Below are 22,705 nucleotides of genomic sequence, written 5' to 3'. Positions count from 1 at the left end.
TTGAGCACAAAATCTGAGAGAAATATGCTTTCTGTGCATATGAAACTTTTCTGGGATCTTTTATTTCAGCTCATGAAACATGGGACCAACACTTTATATGTTATATTTTTGTTCAGTATGAATATTGTTCATTTTATAGCAATATGGTCATTTAGCAGACATTTATAATATCATGGATTTACACAATACACATACAGGTAACTGACAATATACTGGAAACACTAGAGTAAATGAGAAATACAAAGTATATTGAAAGCAGGTGCTTCCACGCAGGTGTGGTGCCTGAGTTAATTATGCACTTAACATCCAATAATGTTTAGGGTGGGCAGGCCATTATTAAATGCTGGGCAGGCCATTATTAAATGCTGGGCAGGCCATTATTAAATGCTGGGCAGGCCATTATTAAATGCTGGGCAGGCCATTATTAAATGCTGGGCAGGCCATTATTAAATGCTGGGCAGGCCATTATTAAATGCTGGGCAGGCCATTATTTTGGCTACCATGGCTATGCCCGCATAAGATGATAATGCCCCCATCCAAAGGTCATATGTGGTCACTGAATGGTTTGATGAGCGTGAAAACCATATGCCATGGCTGTCTCAGTCACTGTTATACTTTGTAGTATATTTTTATGTGAGATAAGTGTTCTATTGGGTTGAGATTCCAAACCCAATTGAACACTTATTCTACATCAAAAATATACTATGTTTACTATAGAATACTATAATACTTAATATAGAAATATGTAGTATACTATAGAATACTATACTACACACTGTAGTAGCCTCGACAGTTTGTAGTATTTAGTATAGAATTGTATAGTATACTGTAGAAGACTACAGTAAATACTGCAGTATTATCCATTCAAAAAACAGAAGCAATTACTACAAAAATGTCTGCAAAAATACTACAGTCCACAAAAACATGATTTTTTTAAAACTACAGTAAATATTATAATATTTAATTTGCATATACCCTTCCCATTTCCCTCCCCCATATCCCAATTTGTGCCACCTGTAAGTGAGAAACATATATGACAAGTATAGACCATATATGGTGTTCCCTAGACATTATAGGAAAGAGCAGAAACTCTCAGTAACTCAGTAGAACTCAGTCCTGCCTACCTACAGGTTATTGATCTTTTACGATTTCTTCAGTATATTTCCTCAATGAGAAAGCCCCCCAATTCCATGTCAAAGCTAAAAGAACAAAAACACTTTAGTAAAAAAAATGACAGTAAATACTACAGTATACCGTATCACAGTCTGCAAAACACGCTACAGTAATTACTAAATACTACTCTTTTTTTACTACTGTATTTATACTAATAGTAAACTGTAAAAACTACAGTATACTATAGTAGAGTCCACAAAAACAGAAACCAAACACCAATTTGTGGAATTTCTCACAGAATAATGTGTCACATTCCTCCAACAAAGTTCCAGACAACTTGTAGAATCTATGCTAAGGTAAATTGAATCTGTTCTGGCTCGTGGGCCCAACGCCCTATTAAGACACTTTATGTTGGTGTTTCCTTTATTCTGGCAGTTACCTGTATATTCAGAACGAGGCCATGCAGAACTCGTACACAAAAATGAAGTGCTACACACATCCAATGAGCCAACATTTACTTTGAATTCCTGAAAAAGAAGGGTCCTCCCTTTCATTTATAAAGGGGATATTTGCATGTTAAGGTTCAACAGTTAGTTTCCCAACTGTAGATTTACCAGGTAATCTAGTACAGTGGGTGACCAAGGTCATAACTGCAAAACCACAACTGTCATTTCCTGGTTATGGCATAGCGTTCCCACCACAAGACCTCTGCACTGAAGGACAATGAGGTAGCCAATACATGAGAAAGAGGATAAATATGCAAATAGGAATCATGACAAGCCTTTCATTGGCAGAGGATCAAGTTATAATTGTGTACATGTTTCTGTCTGTCTTCCACGTCCATCAGAATGATTCACTACACAGCATTAAACTAGCTCTTAGGTTGTTCTGAGTAACAATTTGTATGATAGGAACATCACGTCCAACTTGTGCTTGCAAGAGGGATTTTGTGTATCAATGTATCAATATAGCGACAGTATCTGACCAGATGGTTTGGTTAGGAGTGAATTCTACAGGTATGTGCATGTATCCACAACCAGTCTAATGGTCGATGGGTACCTATCCTGTGTGTGTGTCTCAAAAAGGAAGGTTATTTTTACCCCATTAACACTGACACACACACAATATCCTTATTTTATATTTTCTTAGTATTACAAGTGGTTTACAGGATAAAAGCAACACAGAACAAACACAAGGACAGGCCACATATATGTTAGTCCATAGTTGTTTGGCATGGAGCGTTCATCGTTTCGGCGTTGACATCACGGGTTTCCGAAGCATTAGTCGTGGCCTCGACAGTCTCAGGGTAGCAGGCCACGCCTAGAGAGGGTGCAGAAAGCTTCATCAGTACCGTCATCATACTGGAAACCATTGGTACTCACTCAAACATCCTTCTGCACTTCATCCCAAGGATTTTTAGATTATGCGAATTAGGTGTCAGAGGAGGAGCTGACATCAACCTTAGGGGTTAACCAATTAAAAGTAAAGGAAGTCACTCAAACAAGTGAATAAGAAATTAACCAAAACACAGCACACGATAGGATAAATATTTAAAGCACTTCTAGGTTAATACATTCACAATAAATCACATTAGGGAATAAATAATAATGACTAAATTGAGCCATAGGCGCGTGTGTGTGTGTGTGTGTGTGTGTGTGTGTGTGTGTGTGTGTGTGTGTGTGTGTGTGTGTGTGTGTGTGTGTGTGTGTGTGTGTGTGTGTGTGTGTGTGTGTGTGTGTGTGTGTGTGTGTGTGTGTGTGTGTGTGAAGGTATCCCTGGAAGACAGGGGGAATATGCTGGGTCCGCCCAGCACTGTGATGAATGGGTCTGAGGCTTTGTCCCAATATGCCCCTCACTTCATTACTGTCACAAGGAACAGATGGTGCCTTTCACAGCAGCCATCACACACACACACACACACACACACACACACACACACACACACACGCAGATATATTCACCTCATCTTGCCGGGGATACCTTCACTCTGTGGCTCACACACACATACACACACACAACCACATACGCACACACACATAGAAGCAGCAAGCCAAGCCCTCTTAATTCATTCTACACCACAAACCTCTCTCCTCTCATCTGAGGCGTTGGCATAATTTACTGAAAATCAACCAAGAAAAATCAGAAATGTGATCACGATTATGAAATGTTAAACAAACCGAAGAGGAGATAATTGAATGACTCGAGGAATAAACACAAACCCGTGTTCCATCTTCCTATTGGAAATGTGTTTTGGCATTTGGGAATGTCACTTGGCAGCAGAGTAACACAAACACAATCCCATGATGCTTTTTGAAAAACAATGAGAGAACCTGTGCGTGTTCACGCCCTGGAGAGAAGGCAGGTTACACAACACTCTGGGTGATACAGGCTGCTACAGGCTTTCAATGAACGACAAAGTTTTAGCAACTGCTTGATCCTTTTATTTGTGCTTACAGAATTATCAAAGCAAATTTGAATAATGTTCATTCTTGAATTTCCCACTGGATAAAAAAAAAAATGTTAAACTGGTACTTTATAAAATATATGTTAACTTGTTCTTTCTAGTTTTCTTTAATAGTTTATTGTGTCTACCATTAACTTCTATGACAAATACAGCAATTACCTGGCATTCGTACTGTAAAAGGAAATTTTACTGTCACGACTTCTGCCGAAGTCGTTGCCTCTCCTTGTTCGGGCGGTGCTCGGCGTTCGACGTCACCGGTCTTCTAGCCATCATTGATCCATTTTTCATTTTCCATTGGTTTTGTCTTGTCTTCCCACACACCTGTTTTCAATCCCATTCATTACCTGTTGAGTATTTAACCCTCTGTTTCCCCTCATGTCTTTGTCAGAGATTGTTTTATTGTCAGTGTTGTTTATTTGTTGTGTTGGTGCGTGACGGGTCCTCGTACCCATGTTTGTTCATGTCTATACTTTTAGTGTTATGGAGCATGTTCCGTGGACATTTATTAAAAGACTCCATTTACACTCCATTTTTGACTCTCCTGCGCCTGACTTCCCTGCCACCTATACACCCGGCGCTGACATTTACCTAATGCTCCCTAGATTTCTTGGATATTATTTTTTTAGTGCTCTTGCAGGGGCCCCATTGTCCTGCGCCTTTAGGTGTATGTCACATTAGTGCAGACCCAGTGCCCCAACTACTCCCTTGCCTGGCCTGGCCCTGCAGCCTACACTGCTCCGACAGCCTGGAACTCTGTTTCTCTGGGTCACAAATCACCCAATCGCCTCTCGCTCAAACACACAGTAGCTCCCCTGGAGCACACAGCAACACATACACAATGAGCTCTGTCTCCAATGGTAGACTGAGGAGGAAGACGGGAATGTAATGTCTGATTTTTGTGTGTGTGTGTGTGTGTGTGTGTGTGTGTGTGTGTGTGTGTGTGTGTGTGTGTGTGTGTGTGTGTGTGTGTGTGTGTGTGTGTGTGTGTGTGTTGGGGTAACACTAATATTACATTTTGCGGTAAAGAGTAATATAACGGAGTACAATTTCAATTTTATTAATAATATTGAAGTTACTGATTAATGATATGTTGTTGTTACTTCGTTACTTTTGTTATCATTTCCTTCCTATTACAGTTATTGATCCAAATTAATATCTGCAATGATTATTATTCCCTCTCTGTTCGCGTAAAGTAAACAATTGTTTTAGAAGTAAAGGTACCTGGAAGAACCTTTTGGGTTGCCACACCAGCAGAACCATTCCAGTTGAAAAATGTTCCTGTATGAAGTTAACCTTTTTCTGATTGGAGGGATTCAATTTTGAACCTTTTTAATAATATGTTGCAGAGGGGGCAGCCTATAAGATTGGAGGTGTGGCTTACTGGAGGTGTGGCTTTCAGATAGTTATTTTTGGTCACCTGTTGTCACGCCCTGGTCTTAGTATTTTGTGTTTTCTATATTTATTTGGTCAGGCCAGGGTGTGACATGGGTTTATTTTGTGTTGTGTTTATGTATGGGTTTTTTTTCGTAGGTTTTGGGATTGTGGCTTAGTGGGGTGTTCTAGCAAGGTCTATGGTTGCCTGAGGCGGTTCTCAATCAGAGGCAGGTGATTCTCATTGTCTCTGATTGGGAACCATATTTAGGCAGCCATATTCTTTGAGTGTTTTGTGGGTGATTGTTCCTATCTCTGTGTTTGTTGTCACAGATAGGCTGTATAGGTTTTCACGTTCCGTTTATTGTTTTTGTATTGTTTGTGTTTTTTCGTCTATTAAAGATGTATCGAACTAACCATGCTGCATTTAGGTCCGACTCTCTTTCGACGGAAGAAAACCGTAACAGAATCACCCACCACACCAGGACCAAGCAGCGTGGTGACAGGCAGCGGCAGCAGGAGTTACGAAGTTTAGACTACAAGACTTGGGAGGAAATAGACAGGTGGGCGGTCGACCCAGAGAGAGTGCCGGAGCACGCCTGGGATTTGCTGGAGCAGTGCGAAGAGGGCTATAGGAGAATGGAGTCGAAGAGACAAGCACGGCGGCGCAGAAGGAAACCCGAGAGTCAGCCCCAAAAATTTATTGGGGGGGGCTCAGGGAGAGTGCGGCAGAGTCAAGGTTCAAACCTGAGCCAACTCCCCCTGTTTATCGTGAGGAGCAGCGATCACAGGACTTCTGGACGTGGGAGGAGATCTTGGACGGAAAAGGACCCTGGACACAGCCTGGAGAATATCACCGCCCCAAAGAAGAACTGGAGGCGGCGAAAGCGGAAAGGCGCTGGTATGAAGAGGCAGCACGGCGACGCGGATGGAAGCCCGAGAGTCAGCCCCAAAAATGTATTGGGGGGGGGGCTCAGGGAGAGTGTGGCAGAGTCAGGGTTCAGACCTGAGCCAACTCCCCCTGTTTATCGTGAGGAGCTAAGGAGGAGACCAGAACCAGAGCCGGTGTTGGAGGTGAGTGAAGCAGAGACTGTGAAGGAGTTAATGGGGAAAGTGGAGGAGAGAGTTATGAGGGAGTTGCTAGTTTGGTGCTTTAGGTATGATATTCGTCCGACGGAGCGTGTCGGGGATTTGATGGCACCTGGGTCAGCGCTCCATACTCGTCCTGAGGTGCGTGTTAGTCGGCTGGTGAAGAGTGTGCCAGCCTCACGCACTAGGCCTCCTGTGTACCTACCTAGCCTTGCACGTCTTGTGCCAGTCCTGCTCTCAGGCTCTCCAGTACACCTTCATGGTCCGGTCCATCCTGTGCCACCTTCACACACCAGTTCTCCGGTGGCAGCTCCCCGCACCAGGCTTCCTGTGCGTGTCCTCGGTCCAGTACCACCAATGCCAGCACCACGCACCAGGCCTTCAGTGCGCCTCGCCTGTTCAGCGCTGTCAGAGCCTTTCTCCTCTCCAGCGCTGTCGGAGTCTCCCGCCTGTTTAGCGCTACCAGAGCCTTCCTCCTCTCCAGCGCTGCCGGAGTCTCCCGCCTGGTTCTCAATCAGAGGCAGGTGATTCTCGTTGTCTCTGATTGGGAACCATATTTAGGCAGCCATATTCTTTGAGTGTTTCGTGGGTGATTGTTCCTGTCTCTGTGTTTGTTGTCACTAAATAGGCTGTATAGGTTTTCACGTTCCGTTTATTGTTTTTGTATTGTTCATGTTTTTTCGTCTATTAAAGAGGTATTGAACTAACCACGCTGCATTTTGGTCCGACTCTCTTTCGACGGAAGAAAACCGTAACACCTGTTAGCGTAAATGTCATTCCTGTTCATCATGTTAAGTCTTTATACTGCAAATTAAAATGTTTCTTGAATATTTATGCATATTGTATATTCTAATATGAATAATATTAACATTGCTGATTACATACAGTAATAAAGTGGTAACTATTACTGATGTTATGCTTGATACCGGAGCTCTGAGGCACGAGTCGAAATCGCTAAGCAGCTAACTTCAAAGCAGTGTGCCGATGCATGTAAAGCCTTCAGAAAGCCTCAGTTTCCCATCACTAGTAACTATTCCAACTTTGGGATTTGCATAGGCTCTTGAGGAACTCTGTTAGCCTCATTGAAGATACAAAACTGTTAGTGTTCAATCTTAACGTGATGACAATATAACAGAGCAGATGAACAGGAATGACATTTACTCTAACGGGTAGCCCAAAAAATATATATATCTTAAAGCCATTCCCCTACTAAGCCACGCTCCACTCCGTGGTTCCTCCGGGAACCCACTGCTATATTGAACCATTAAAGGTCCCTCCAAGAACCCCTCAACTAACTGAAGGTGCAAATATGAACCATTGACTAGCAATGGTTACTTGAGGATCTCCAGGGTACCTCGAGTCACCACTAATTTGAAGAGTGAGGGAGATAAAAAAATGTCAGAAGTGTCTAAAACATTGAGTTTCTCAGAGTGGAAGTAATGTCATTCGTTTGATTTGGTAGGACGACACAAAGGCAAGAATATACAGTAATTGTCAAATGTAAACTGTACCCAGGAGAGAAACACCTCTCCACTGCTAGAAACCCAACTTCCAATCTCTTGAAGCACCTGCAAAAGCAACAACCCAAGACAAAACTCATACCTCATCCAAACAACCAAGGCTTGATTTTAATGGTTCAGGAGGACAGGCTGTCACCCAGGGAGAGCTGAACAAGCTTGTAGCTGAGTATGTAGTAGAGGAAATGCTGCCTTTATCCACAGTAGAATCCCCCTCTTTTCAGACAAAATACCAGTAATTAGGCTACTGATGTTGGTGTATAGCCCTAGGTAATGCAGGGACGCTCGAAAAGGAGTGGTGAGGAGACATTTGTTACAGCACTTTTCAATCAGATGTGGCAGGGCCACGTCACTTTGATTTAGCTTAATAAAATGTATTGACGCAAATCCCCAAAAAGAGGGCCAAAGTGCCTCTCAGCCTATGAGTTTTATTGTCCAATCATGTTGCTTTCTCTGTGTTTGTGTATAGGAAACCTCACCAGTCCTTCTTTAAAATATAACTAATATGAACAAGTACAAGGTTGCTGCTGTTTGACAGGGTTTTCATCCTCCCCGAGGCCATGAGTTTTTCCAGGAGTTTAATAAACCATGTGACCTGATTAGAAAAACTCTGGTCCCATCATAGCCCATATAAAACCTTTTTCCAACAGATTAGTCATCTCATACCATATAAGGTCCAGAGTTTTACCTGGTTTGGTTACCAGATCAAATTACTGACCCAGAATAGTTTTTTTCACTACACCACTCCGGTACCTGTGGTGTCATCTCTGACGTAACGTAACGTTGACATTGTTTACATTGAGTGAGGATGTGAAACCTTTTCGGGTGCAACGCAAAAGTAATATAATGAGTGGTGTAACTAATTACTTTTCTGAGGGAGTAATAAGTAAAGTTATTTAGGGATATCTAGTCAGTTGTACAACTGAATGCAATCAACTGAAATGTGTCTTCCACATTTAACCCAACCCCTCTGAATCAGAGAGGTGCAGATGACTGCCTTGATCGACATCAACGGCACCCGGGGAACACTGGGTTAACTGCCTTGATCGACATCAACGGCACCCGGGGAACACTGGGTTAACTGCCTTGATCAACATCAACGGCACCCGGGGAACACTGGGTTAACTGCCTTGATCGACATCAACAGCACCCGGGGAACACTGGGTTAACTGCCTTGATCGACATCAGCACCCGGGAACACTGGGTTAACTGCCTTGATCGACATCAACGGCACCCGGGGAACACTGGGTTAACTGCCTTGATCGACATCAACGGCACCCGGGGAACACTGGGTTAACTGCCTTGCTCAGGTGCAGAACAACAGATTTTTGCTCTGGGATTCAATCCAGTAACCTTTTGTTACTGGCCCAAACACTGGGCCAACGCTCCTACTCGCCAACTAACTAAGCTAGCTGTGTAAAAAAGCCCCCTCCCTACACCAATCACTCAATTAGCTACTAATCAAATACCCGACTATACTCCTATTCATAAACAAGATATATTTAGATAGATATAAATATAGAGAAATATGCTGCCGTTGAACAAAGTAATGTGTAATAGGTAATGTATTTGTTTATTTGAGGAACGACTCCAACACTGGTGAGGAAATTTCTCCCGAGTGGCGCAGCGGTCTAAGCCACTGCATCTCAGTGCTAGAGGCGTCACTACAGAACCTGGTTAGATCCCGGGCAGTATCACAACCAGACGTGATCGGGAGTCCCATAGGGCGGTGCTCAATTATTCCAGCGTCGTCCGGGTTAGGGGAGGGTTTGGCCGGAGTAGGCTGTCATTGTAAAATAAGAATGTGTTCTTAATTGACTTGCGTAGTTAAATAAAGGTTCAATCAAAAATGAAATAGTGCTACCTAGACTGAAGAGTGTACCTTCCAGGTCAGACTGCAGGTAAGACAACTACCTGTGTTGACAGGTGAAAAAGGACAGAGGGACTGAGTGTTCACAAAACCCTTATTCTCCCTACTTTCTACGCAAACTCTCTCTGTCCTCCTAGAACCCCCCTGACTGCTGTTCACCTGCTGAGAAAAAGGCGGAAAGGCCAACCTCCGGATGTCCCTAATCAAATACACATACACACACACACACACACACACACACACACACACACACACACACACACACACACACACACACACACACACACACACACACACACACACACACACACACACACACACACACACACACACACACACACACACACACTTTGGAACTGGAGCAGTTCAAACGCCAACACTTTCCATGCTGTAACACACACCTGCCTATGCCTGACACATCTTAAGGCAAACAGCAAACATCATCCCTCCAGACACACACACACCACAATCTAACTGAAAATCTGAGCCACTGATATGAATGCTGGGGTCACACTCCATGGTACACCCAATCACAGCCCCTATCTGTTCCTGGTCCCAACCCAACCACCATCACACCAGCCATATCTTATTGGTTTAACACTGAACAAACTGTGGCATGCAGCACACAGACCCACCAGCCACAGGTTCCCCTTTACTTTATCATATTTCTATTTACCCTACTTTCGCCTATCCAGGTTGATCACCCAGGTCTCTATTAAAGATGCATCCGTCTTATTTACTAACGACAGAACACAGGGTGTGTGGGTGGGCTTATAGTCAAATGATGTCTGGGAAAATGAGGTGTAGGTTACAATAGCCGGCATTCTCATATTCAGAACGATATTTCACCCTAAAGGTACTGGGGTCATTGAGGACGGTTGTCTGTGAAGTCTACTGTGGAATCAGCCATGTTCTTGATCAGTGCCTGTTACTCCCATATACATTATTGACAAAAGGGGGAATTTCTGGGTCACATTGCTGGTGCTTCTGCCATCCCTCCTAACTGTTCCCAGTGGGCACCAGATGTAAAGTATTAATCAGTAGAGAACTATTCCACCACAGAACAATGGTCCCTGGCCTCCTCCATCCATCCATCTGTGTTTGTCCAATATGGTAAAAGAACCGTGGAGGAAAACAGATTGGAAATCCTCTGCCCACCAATGTGATGGAACTATTACTAGAATGGATCAATGAGATAATGATTCCCACCCAACCTTTGTAATTAGAACTAATTCTCATTCTATGATCCAACCTAAAAACCAGTTGGGATTGAAAGTGATTGATCTGGGAACAAGTCTGTCACATATTCTCCCTGCACCCATTCACTGGACAGACTTCCATCTGAAAGACTAACTCAATTGGTTCCTGAGGCCCATTGCTCTGCCCCAGTTAACCTCTGATTGAGTGAATGGTAATAGTAGCAGTAATAGTTGTGGTGGTGGTGGTTCTCGTAATGGTGAGGCCTATCTGTACTGTGTCTGTAGATGTGTAGATCTATGGATGTGTGTCAGTGGTGTTTGAATGAAGAGGAGACCCCCCAGTAGAGAAGACAGCTTTTCACACATTCCTCTGTCTACAACAAGATTAGATATCACTGCTGTGACTCTGTAAGGATGACAGGGTTGCCCCATACTCACTTGCGCGCACACACACACACACACACACACACACACACACACACACACACACACGCACACACACACACCTATATCTACACCCCATTACACCAAATAGAAACCAAAATATAAATGCAACAGGCAACAATTTCAGTTCACATGAGGAAATTAGTCAATTGAAACAAATGTATTAGGGCCTAATCTATGGAGTTCACATGATTGGGAAAACAGATATGCATCTGTTGGTCACAGATACCTTAAACAAAATGGGCCTCACAATGGGCCTCACAATGGGCCTCACAATGGGCCTCCCAATGGGCCTCAGGATTTCATCACAGTATTTCTGTGCATTAAAATTGACATCGATGAAATGCAGTTGTGTTCGTTGTCCGTAGCTTATGCTTGCTCATACCATAACCCCACCGCTACCATGGGGCACTCTGTTTACAACGTTGACATCAGCAAACCGCTCGCCCACACGACGCCATACACATGGTCTGCGGTTGTGAGGCCGGTTCGACGTACTGCCAAATTCTCTAAAACTACATCTTATGGTAAAGAAATGAACATTACATTCTCTGGTAACAGCTCTGGTGGACATTCCTGCTGTCAGTGTGTCAATTGCATGCTCCATCAAAACTTGAGACATCTGTGATATTGTGTTGTGTGGCAAAACTACACATTTTAGAGTTGCCATGGGATCTTTTATTTCAGCTCATGAATCATGGGACCCAACACTTTGCATGTTGCGTTTATATTTTTGTTCAGTCTATACATCTTATATGACGACATTTTCATGAATTTGATCATATAATTGTCAAGCCCGTTCAAAAGACCAGGAACATGAACACGTAAGGTACTTGCCACTTGCACATTGTATTAAAGGGGTTGAGGCATAGCGAGACGCCACACCATGCTAGCATAGTGATCTATAGCCCCGGAGCTGGGACCTGTTCCAGGTAGACCCAGAGATGTAAATGCTGCTGAGTGATTTGGACGTGCTGAACACTCGGCTCAGTCAATGCCTCCACACGTTTTATGAGCTAAACCGGCTGAGGGGTGAGAAATAGGTTAGGTAGAAACAGTTTAACAACGCTCAACGTGGTCATATCCAGAAATGAACACTTGTCAGACACTGTAGGCCATGTCATAGTGGGAGTCACTGATGCGAATGTGTGTTAGGCTACTTGACCTCTGATACAAAAGAAAGATTGTTCCTGAACAATAATTAATGGGACTGAGTATAGAAAAATGAGGGCTGGGTGGATACACTGTAGCGGGTACAGTAGAATAGCAAATTAGGATTGAAGGTTTCCTTTGATTTAGGCACTTCTTCAGGGGTTTACTTATCATAGAGGAACAAGGACTACTAAGGCTGTCTTCACAGTATTTCATGTGGCCTGAGGGTGTTGAGTTCCCTGTCCAACTTCTCATCTCAGCTTCCCCACAGATCAAGCCGTCTGGTCTCTGCCCAAGCCACAGGGGCAGAAATGGTGGAAAAGGGAGGGCTTCATCCTTTATAACCCATAAAGAGCCAGGAGTGGAGACACTCGTCTGCAGTAAAAAGCGCTCAACACCTGCCGTATTGTTGACTTTAAATCCCAGCTCTCGTGAATATCTAATCACTCCAACCCCTCCCTCTGACAAATGGGCTAATGCTGGAATTCTTCCGCCAAGTACACAGCCATACTAAACACACAGGTGGTTATCCAGGGTGAAGGTGTGTGTGTGTGTCTGGGGGGGTTGACTTGATGGGCAAACAGTGTGTGTGTGTGTGTGTGTGTGTGTGTGTGTGTGTGTGTGTGTGTGTGTGTGTGTGTGTGTGTGTGTGTGTGTGTGTGTGTGTGTGTGTGTGTGTGTGTGTGTGTGTGTGTGTGTGTGTGTATGTGTGTGTGTGTGTGCACGCGCGCTTCTGTGTGACTGAGTGGGGAGAGGAGGGCTCGTGCCACAGCTAAAGAAGCCCAGCTATAACAGGCTGTTATCTAACTGGGTGATTTATACCAGATACATACAGCAGACCTGGCCTACTAACCTGCTGCAACACGCCACATAGGCAACCTGACACCCCTACACACACACAAACTCTCTGTTTACACTCCTACTGTTGTACGGGACATTGATGGGACAAGGGTGCATTGAAGGAGTTATTTTTAAATGTATTCTTTTTTTCTTCTATCCTTTTCTTTCTTACATCTTATTTTCCTTCTCGATTTATTTCCTCTTGTGCCTGCTTTCCTTTTTTCAGTCATGTCTTACAATCGTGATAACATAATGAGAGGCTCAAGCACTGTCAGTTCGTCAAGACAAATGTAAATTATTTTTGTTGCCATGGTCCAGTGAGACATTTTAGATTCCATCAACTGATCTGAACAGTTGAAACCAAAATGGAAGTCAAGTCTCTTTAGAACATAACGGACAAGGAGAGGGGTTATAGAAGGACAAATACAAATGGTATGATATAGGCAGAGAGGTTGGAAAACCAATAGGGTTCAGTGACGGGACCATGTGACCTGACTGGAGGGGGGGGTCATCAGTACATGTATACACAGTGCCAGGAGTTATTTTCTGGTCAGGTGGTCAAGAACAACTCCTGGCCTTACCTATAAGATCTAGGAACTGCAGACACATAGTATTCAAATTCCAACCCTTGATTTTACTAATCCTGAGAGTCAGGTGACACAATCCATTGCGCTTCTTCTTCTGAGACGGAGCTGCAGAGCCGCCCATCCTGTTCTGCCATTCACCGCCCACGATTGGCCAACAACATGTAACCGCCGGAAACAACTGACTGAAAACACACAAAAAACAACCCTCTGCTGCTTGAGAACAAATACAACCACAGGAAACAAACATAACACAAAACACACAAAAAACAACATATTCTGGTAACTTGACCAAATGACTCTGGTTCTGTACCTGATTTCACCTGAGACTGTTCAGAGCCACCAGAGGGATTAAAAGGAAATGGGTTCAGAGGAGTTCGTAAATTAACCAATTACACACTAGAACATTTTTACTAACACATTTGTCACAATGAGCTAAACAGAACTAAGGCCTAGAGCTGCTTTCAATCCAGGTTTCAAACAAGCCTCAAACACACTGTATGTTTTCTCTAAAGAGGTCAGATGTTGGGAGTGACAGTAATTGTGATGGGTCGTGTCAGGGGACAGGCTAGGTACTGGAGGAACACGGCAGCAGGGGTAGAACAAACAGGACGACAGGTCTGGAGGGCTCACCTGACACACTGAGTGTGTTCAGTCTCTTCACATTGTGCGAGGAGAATTGTGTTGCGCCTGTTCATGTTGTGTTAGGGTTCACATTATGGTTGAGTTCATATTGTGTTAGTATTTCCAACGGAATAACTGTGCCTCTGTAGGGACAGGGGGATCAGATAGACGTTAGTCTCACAAACAAAGATTTATTGGACCTGAAATAAGTCACAATTTTACCACTGCAGTCACAGTAATGACTGATAAGCCATTGGATAAACTACTATTTTCAATTCAAAATGACGTTATTGTATTCTTAATAGAGGCAATACAACTACTCACCCACGCGTGACCTACCTGTGCGTTGACTGTGATCAGGCATTCACTTGGTTATCAGTGAGTAATACAGTAGGAACAGAATAGGAGGAGGAAAGTAAAGAAGAGCTTATAAATCATGTGGCCCACCTACATGGTCTCTCTCTCTCTCTCTCTCTCTCTCTCTCTCTCTCTCTCTCAGCTCAGCTCAGCTCCTCAAACAGACTCCTCTGATACCTGGCAGATAGGAGCTGTCACCTAACAGCAATGCACCCACACACACTTTCACCCCAGTGGATATCAACCTGTGTGTTTAACACGGCTCTGTAGATGGAGAGGACAGGGGACAGAAAGCAGAGGGGACCCAGATACAGACTGATAAAGACAGACTGAGAAAGAGAAAGTGAAGACCTCCTACCAGGGAGCACAGGCCACGCAGGACAACAATGTGTGTAACTAAGTGTGTGTAGTATTAGTAGTTCTAACACTCTCTGCCTTGGTTCCAGTAGAGGTAGCTGTAGAAGACATAGGCTGTGTCCCAAATGGCAGACTATTCCCTATGTAGTGCACTGCTTTTTACCAAGTCCCATGGGGCTCTGATCAAAAGTAGCACACTATGCAAGGAACAGGGTGCGATTTGGGATGCACAAATAGTCATTGTAATTGTCATCCATCTATCGCTAAAGTCCTTGTATTGTGGCCCCTCTCTCTCCACTCAGGCTTCTCTAAAGGCCTGTTGATGAGCAAGCCTGTCCCGGGCTCCTAGGGCAGCAATAATCTCTCTTTAGGGGGCTGAGAGAGTGAAGTGAGCCATAAGAACCCTCTCTGTCAGCTTCCACTGTCAGAAAGAAAAAGTCATAATTATAGTGCTCTCTCTGTCGCCTAGACTCAAATAAAGCCTCCCGCCCCCGCCCATACTCCCCTGCCTTGACATACACACACACACCCTTCAATAAAGAGGCACTAATCAATCAGGGGCTCCCCTGCCACGGCTTCTTCCTGCTCCCTGGCTGAAAGGCGGACTGACAGTCCTCAACCTCCCAGCATTATCAAGGGAGACTGATTAGGCTTCTGACTAGCTACCTCAGCCACCAGCTAGAAAAGCACCAGGGTTAAAGGGTCCACATTTTAAATTGACGAACACTGAAATGTTCTGGACACCTGCTTTTAAAGCAATGCTTATCTTTGCAGTTATGTCCTCTCTTTTTTGTTATTTGCAATTTGGGGTAGGTAGAGGGGAATGGGGTTGTTTGAGAGGGAGGAGGGAATCTGGTGTGTGTGAGGGCTGAAGTTTTGAAGGGGGAGCTTGGCTCTGGGCCGAAGGCTGGAACAAAGAGGGGACACTCTTTACATGCATAGCCAGCCAGACAGAGCAAACTGGCTGACCTAGCTGCCAGCAAATACGAGGCCAAAAAAAAAGTGAAAAGAGAAAACTAAGGGCAAGCCAACCAACGCAACAACTAATGCCATCCCTTCCACCCTTGCAGCATTTTAGCCGTTTGTTTAGTTAATATGAGAAATGTATTGGGTGGCATGCTTGTGAGGCATTAAATAGCACAAGCTGCTTAGATTTTATTGTGTTTGCGTTCAATATGGACTAATTGGCCATAGGTAAACGGAAGAGATCCCTTCGCAAACACCCACAGAGTGAACAAATACATGCAATTAGTTCAACAGAGCAGAAGAGAGACAGGTGGGTTGAGAGGAGAGGAGAGGAGAGGAGAGGAGAGGAGAGGAGAGGAGAGGGAGAGAGGAGAGGAGAGGAGAGGAGAGGAGAGGAGAGGAGAGGAGAGGAGAGGAGAGGAGAGGAGAGGAGAGGAGAGGAGAGGAGAGGAGAGGAGAGGCTGCTTTGTCTGTTCTGTTTACATTCTCCTCATCAGTCCAGTCCTCTATGATGGATCTGTCACATATCAAAGGCCCACTGTATCTACTTTAACCTCTGAGCAGAGCACACAAACATGAACAATACCCACGTCCCATGAGGCTTTGCAAATTCAGACAAAACTTTCTAAGGCCTGAAGTTTTTCTTTTATTACATGCCTATTATATCTGAAGAGGAGGTGCGTGGATTTTTTTATATTTTATTCTCTCTCTTTTCTCCCTGAAATCAGCTTAAAGCACTGCTACAATTTTGCCCTCCAAAAGAAGGGGGCCCCCACTCCATCAATGAAGAACAATACCATATTCTGACAAAAGTCTGAGGGCGTAACGCCACTCCTCCATCACCAGTTCCCCCTCCATACAGACTCCACCACCGGTGACTGGTAAATGCCACTTTTAATCTTTCTCTTTCTCCCTCTCCTTCTCTTTTCATCCGTTCTCTTCTTTGGGGCCTTCAATGGGTGTGTTAAGTATTATGCGTCTCTTTGGTCAGTCTGGATCATTAAAAGTAGACCCAGCCTTTGGCCAGATCAAAATAATCTACTGGAGGGGTCACAAGCTAATGAAATGAAAAGGGGCCTCTAAATGGCTCTCACTAATCCTTTACCTTGTTTTAGGAAAGAGGGCCCAGGCCTCTATTGGCCATCTTTACTGATAATAGGTGGTGGTTGTAGGGAGATGTATTGTATGTGAAGGGGGTGGTGTGTCTGTCTGTCTGTCTGTCTGTCTGTCTGTCTGTCTGTCTGTCTGTCTGTCTGTCTGTCTGTCTGTCTGTCTGTCTGTCTGTCTGTCTGTCTGTCTGTCTGTCTGTCTGTCTGTCTGTCTGTCTGTCTGTCTGTCTGTCTGTCTGTCTGTCTGTCTGAGAGTAGAAGAGTAGAAGAGTAGAAAATTGAGAGAGGCAAAAAGAGAGAGAGAGGTGAAGAGAGAGAGAGTAGACAATTTGAGAGAGGCGAAGAGAGAGAGGCGAAGAGAGAGAGGTGAAGAGAGAGAGGCGAAGAGAGAGAGAGAGAGAGAGACGAAGAGAGAGAGAGAGAGAGAGAGAGAGAGAGAGAGAGAGAGAGAGAGAGAGAAGAGAGAGAGAGAGAGAGAGAGAGACGAAGAGAGAGAGATAGTTGGGACACCGCATGCAGGATTCTGCAAAAATATCCTCTGTGTACAACGTAAAACACCAAATAATTCATGCATTATCAAAATCCAGAAAAGAGCTAAAAGGAAACCTTCTATAACAAAGCAAAACCATAACCTACAGAGAGTTGAACCTTGAGAAGAGTCCCCTAAGCAAGCTGGTCCTGGGGCTCCGTTCACAAACACAAACAGACCCCACAGAACCCCAGGACAGCAACACAATTAGACCCAACCAAATCATGAGAAAACAAAAATATAATTACTTGGCACATTAAGACAAGGCTGCCCACAAAATGAGGTGGAAACTGAGCTGCACTTGCTAACCTGCTGCCAAATGTATGACCATATTAGAGACACATATTTCCCTCAGATTACACAGACCCACAAAGAATTCAAAAACAAATCAAATTTTGATAAACTCCCATATCTATTGGGTGAAATACCACAGTGTGCAATCACAGCAGCAATTTTTGTGACCTGTTGCCAATAGCAAAGGACAACCAGTGAAGAACAAACACCATTTGTAAATACAACCCATTTTTATGTTAATTTACTTTCCCTTTTGTGCTTTAACTATTTACACATCATTACAACACTGTATATAGACTGTCACAACCTGATCTGTTTCACCTGTCTTTGTGCTTGTCTTCACCCCCCACCAGGTGTCTCCCATCTCCCCTCATTATCCCTTGTGTATTTATACCTGTGTTCTCTGTTTCCAGTTCAATTTGTTTGTCAAGCCTACAAACTTTTTCCCCCTTGCTCCTGAATTCTCTAATGTTCCTGTTTTCTAGTTTTCCCAGTTTTGACCATTCTGCCTGCCCTGACTCTGAGCCTGCCTGCTGTTCTGTGCCTTGTCACACTACCCTGGATTATTGACCGCTGCCTGCCCTGACCCTCAGACTGCCTGCCTTTCTGTACCTTTTGGACTCTGACCTGGATTACTGACCTCTGCTTGCCCTTGACTTGTCATTTTGCCTGCCCCCTGTTCTAGTAATAAACTTTTGTTACTTTGACACTGTCTGCATCTGGGTCTTCCCTGAAACGTGATAGTACGAACTGGCCATGACCGACCGAGCAGACACAGACAAGCTCTACAATGCTGTTTCCCTGCAAGACTCCACCATTGGACGACACAATGAGTTACTGCAATGTCTTCTGGAGAGACTCGATACCCTGGCAGAACGCCATGACCAGGCATTCAAGACTTTGCTGGAGCAATTCCGCGCACTCCCCACTGAGCAGCGGGTCACACCTGTAATCTTCCAGCCTACCCCAGTGTCCCGAGAACCCCGCTTACCTCCGCTGGAGCGCTACGCTGAAGATTCCGGAACCTGCCTGGCTTCTCTCTCCCAGTGCTCCCTCATTTTTGAGCTACAGCCTTCTTCGTTCCCCTCGGACTGCTTGAGGATAGTGTACATCATAACACTGATTCCGGTAGGGCACTCGCCTGGGCTACTGCGGTGTGGGAGCAACAGTCCACTGTCTGCCTCAGTCTAGAGGAGTTCATGGCGGAAGTTCGGAAGGTGTTTGGTTGTCCGTGAGAGAGGCTGCTCATAAGCTGCTCCAGCTACGTCAAGACTCCCTTAGTGTGGCAGACTATGCAGTGGATTTTCTCACCTTGGTGGCTGAGAGTGCCTGGAACCCCAAAGCATTGTTCGACATGTTCCTTCACGGATTATCGGAGGTGGTCAAAGATAAGCTTGCAGCCCGGGAGCAGCCCATGAACCTTGACTCCCTCATAGCCTAGCAGCTTCATTAAATAGTACCTGCAAAACACCAGTCTCAACGTCAACAGTGAAGAGGCTACACCGGGATGCTGGCCTTCCAGTTGAGGACTTGTGAGGCATCTATTTCTCAAACTAGACACTCTAATGTACTTGCCCTCTTGCTCAGTTGTGCACCGGGGCCTCCCACTCCTCTTTATATTCTGGTTAGAGACAGTTTGCGCTGTTCTGTGAAGGGACTAGTACACAGCTTTGTACCAGATCATCAGTCTCTCTTCATTTCTCAGAACAAAAATAGACAAATGAGTTTCAGAAGAAAAGTCTTTGTTTCTGCCCATTTTGAGCCTGTAATCGAACCCACAAATGCTGATGCTCCAGATACTCAACTAGTCTAAAGAAGGCCAGTTTTATTGCTTCTTTAATCAGAACAACAGTTTTCAGCTGTGCTAACATAATTGCTAAAGGGTTTTCTAATGATCAATTAGCCTTTTAAAATAATACCTAACACAGCGTGCCATTGGAACACAGGAGTGATGGTTGCTGATAATGGGTCTCTGTACGCCTATGTAGATATTGCATAAAAAATTCACTGTTTCCAGCTACAATAGTAATTTACAACATTAACAAGTTTGCAAGTTCAAATCCCCGAGCTGACTTGGTACAAATCTGTCGTTCTGCCCCTGAACAGGCAGTTAACCCACTGTTCCTAGGCCGTCATTGAAAATAAGAATTTGTTCTTAACTGACTTGCCTAGTTAAATAAAGGTAAAATAAAAAATGTCTACATTGTAAAAAACAAGGACATTTCTAAGTGACCGCAAACTTTTTAACGGTAGTGTATGTGTCACGTGTGCTCCCTCTCCGGCCTCTAGGTCACCAAGATGCTTGTTAGGGCACATACCTGTCACCAGCATTACACACATAATGACACTCACCTGGACTCCATCACCTCCTTGATTACCTGCCCTTTATATGTCACTCCCTTTGGTTTCTTCCCTAGTCGTCATTGTTGCTTTTTCATGCCAGTATGCTGTTTGTGTTTCTTGTTTTGTTCATTTAAATGTATTCACTCCCTGAACTTGCTTCCTGTCTCTCATTGTTACGATATGTTTCCCATGCCAATAAAGCCCTTAAATTGAAGTGAAATGAAGAGAGGAGAGGGGGAGAGGAGAGAGAGAGAGAGTCCTGATGGTGACTGCATTGACATGTTCAACAGAGATACAGGTTGAAAGAGAAAACAGGATGTGGGGGAGAAACAACAACACCATCACAACATATTGTGTAGTCAAACAGAAATAAACACAGCCGCACAAACACTTGGATAAGAACAATAGAGGGTTGAGGTAGGATGGTATTCCTGTGTGTGTGTGTGTGTGTGTGTGTGTGTGTGTGTGTGCGTGCGTGCGTGCGTGCGTGCGTGCGTGCGTGCGTGCGTGCGTGCGTGCGCGTGTGTTTGTACCACCTCCTTAGCTGGCAACAGGTTGTGGGGGAGCAGGATTGGGGAAGCACACAGAAACACAACAACACCATCATAAGATATTGTATAATCAAACAGACATAAACACAGCCTTACAAACACATGGATAAGAACAGTAGAGGGTGGAGGTAGGATGGTATTCCCATACACACACACACACCACTACACGCACCACTCCATACATTGAGCGAGCCCACACATGCCCCAGAAAACAGTAAACTAGGAGAGACAGTTAATGAGAGTACACTCACGTTAGGGGAGGTCAGGCCAGGGGCGCGTGGTTGATGTATCAATTCCTGATGGGCTGGCAGACAGGTCTATATGGGTCAAGGACAATGTTAAAGCTGTCAAGAGAAGACCAACAGTAACTCCCAGCTCCTGTTAACCAGGGGAGAGGGAAAGAATGTGTAACAGTAAAGAGGGTGGTCTGGGAATGAATGTGGGGCTGGAGCAGAGGCAGAGGCAGGGGCAGGTGTTTCTGCAGCCCCCTATCCATAGCCCTTACCTCTGCCTCATCCTCTGCCCCAGCCCCATATCTCTTCCCTCTACTAAAGTGAGCAGGGCTTCTGAGGATCCTTCCAGTCATTAGGTAGCGGGCAGACATCAGCTGTGTATCCCAGGAGTCCAGCAGTAGCCAGTTGAACCCAGACGCACATTTATCAGTTTGGCTGGAGTAGAATTACCGTGTAAACTGAGAAGGCCTCAGACAAAAGCACAGAAGAGCAGAGCGTTGAAAAAAAGAGGATACGTGAGTGAGTGGGAGAAAGGGGGAGAGAGGTTGAGAGGGGGAGAGGAGAAATGGTTGTGGGGAGGAAGGAAAGGGAGAGATTACAATTTTTGAATTGAGTCCACGCTCACCCCATTCATTTGGTATTCTGCTTAAATCAGGGCTTTTGTTTGGCCTGGCGCAAAGTGGTGTCAATCATCTCGACCCGGTTTTGTGGGATGGGGGAATTTATTATGAATTTGCTCCTGCAAATAATGAAGACCATCCCCCCCTCCCGCTCTCCCTCCCTCTCTCTCCCTCCCTACTGCTAACCCCCACCCCTCCTCACCCCCCACTCCCGTATCAATGCTGGAGAATAGGCAATAGAGAGTGAAGTTAGCAATCTCAGTCCCACTCGCACTCTGGACCCACATCAAAGTGACAGAGACGTCCAATCAGATTTGTCTTACAGGCATTACATGATGAATATGGTGCGGCCGTAGCACAAAAGCGCCTTTGTGTCGGCCGGGAGCAGAGACTATTCACAGCCCGCCACAGCCATCCAGAGTAGAAGTAAATGTCCAAAAGGGCCCTCGCTGAAAAAAAAGCCCCCAAACTTGTGCAGCACAATGGGCCATGCAAATGATGCCCCCACCTCAAACATCCCCCAACAGCACCCCCATCCCCTCAGGGCTGTGGTTGGGTGCCTCCTCCTCCTCTGGGTCGTCTGAAGTTTAGGCCCTATTCAGCCACACACTGAAGTGTCAGTTAAGAGTGTTGGGCTGCGAGCATTCAAACTTGTTTTTTCCCCTTTCCTTTCCTCCATCTTATTCGAAAAGAGAAAGATTCCTTTTTTATAAATAAAAAAAAGATAGAAGAAAAACAATGAGTCCAATGACTGACTTTATTGTCGGGGAATGAGGCGACTTGGCGGGGTGGTGCAATGGGAGGATGCCTATTGAAGACTTTTGCTGCGGGGGGAACGAGGGTTTCTAACACGGCGGAATGGCCTTCTGACATGAACTTGCATGAGGGAGAAAAGAGAAAATGAAATCTGATGGGCTCCATTTGGCATGGAGAAAGCCATTGTGTGTTTTGTGTGGAAGAGCCAGGTAGCCATTCCTAAGAAACACAGGAACAATGTGGCTCAGTGCATTGGGTGAGTGGACCACTGAATCCAATGTACCTTCATCACACTGTGGCCATAATCGTTCCAAATCCAGGCT

Source organism: Oncorhynchus tshawytscha, linkage group LG06 (genome assembly GCF_018296145.1).
Source record: "Oncorhynchus tshawytscha isolate Ot180627B linkage group LG06, Otsh_v2.0, whole genome shotgun sequence".
Taxonomy (NCBI): Eukaryota; Metazoa; Chordata; class Actinopteri; order Salmoniformes; family Salmonidae; genus Oncorhynchus; species Oncorhynchus tshawytscha.
Note: the sequence above shows the minus strand (reverse complement) of the source record.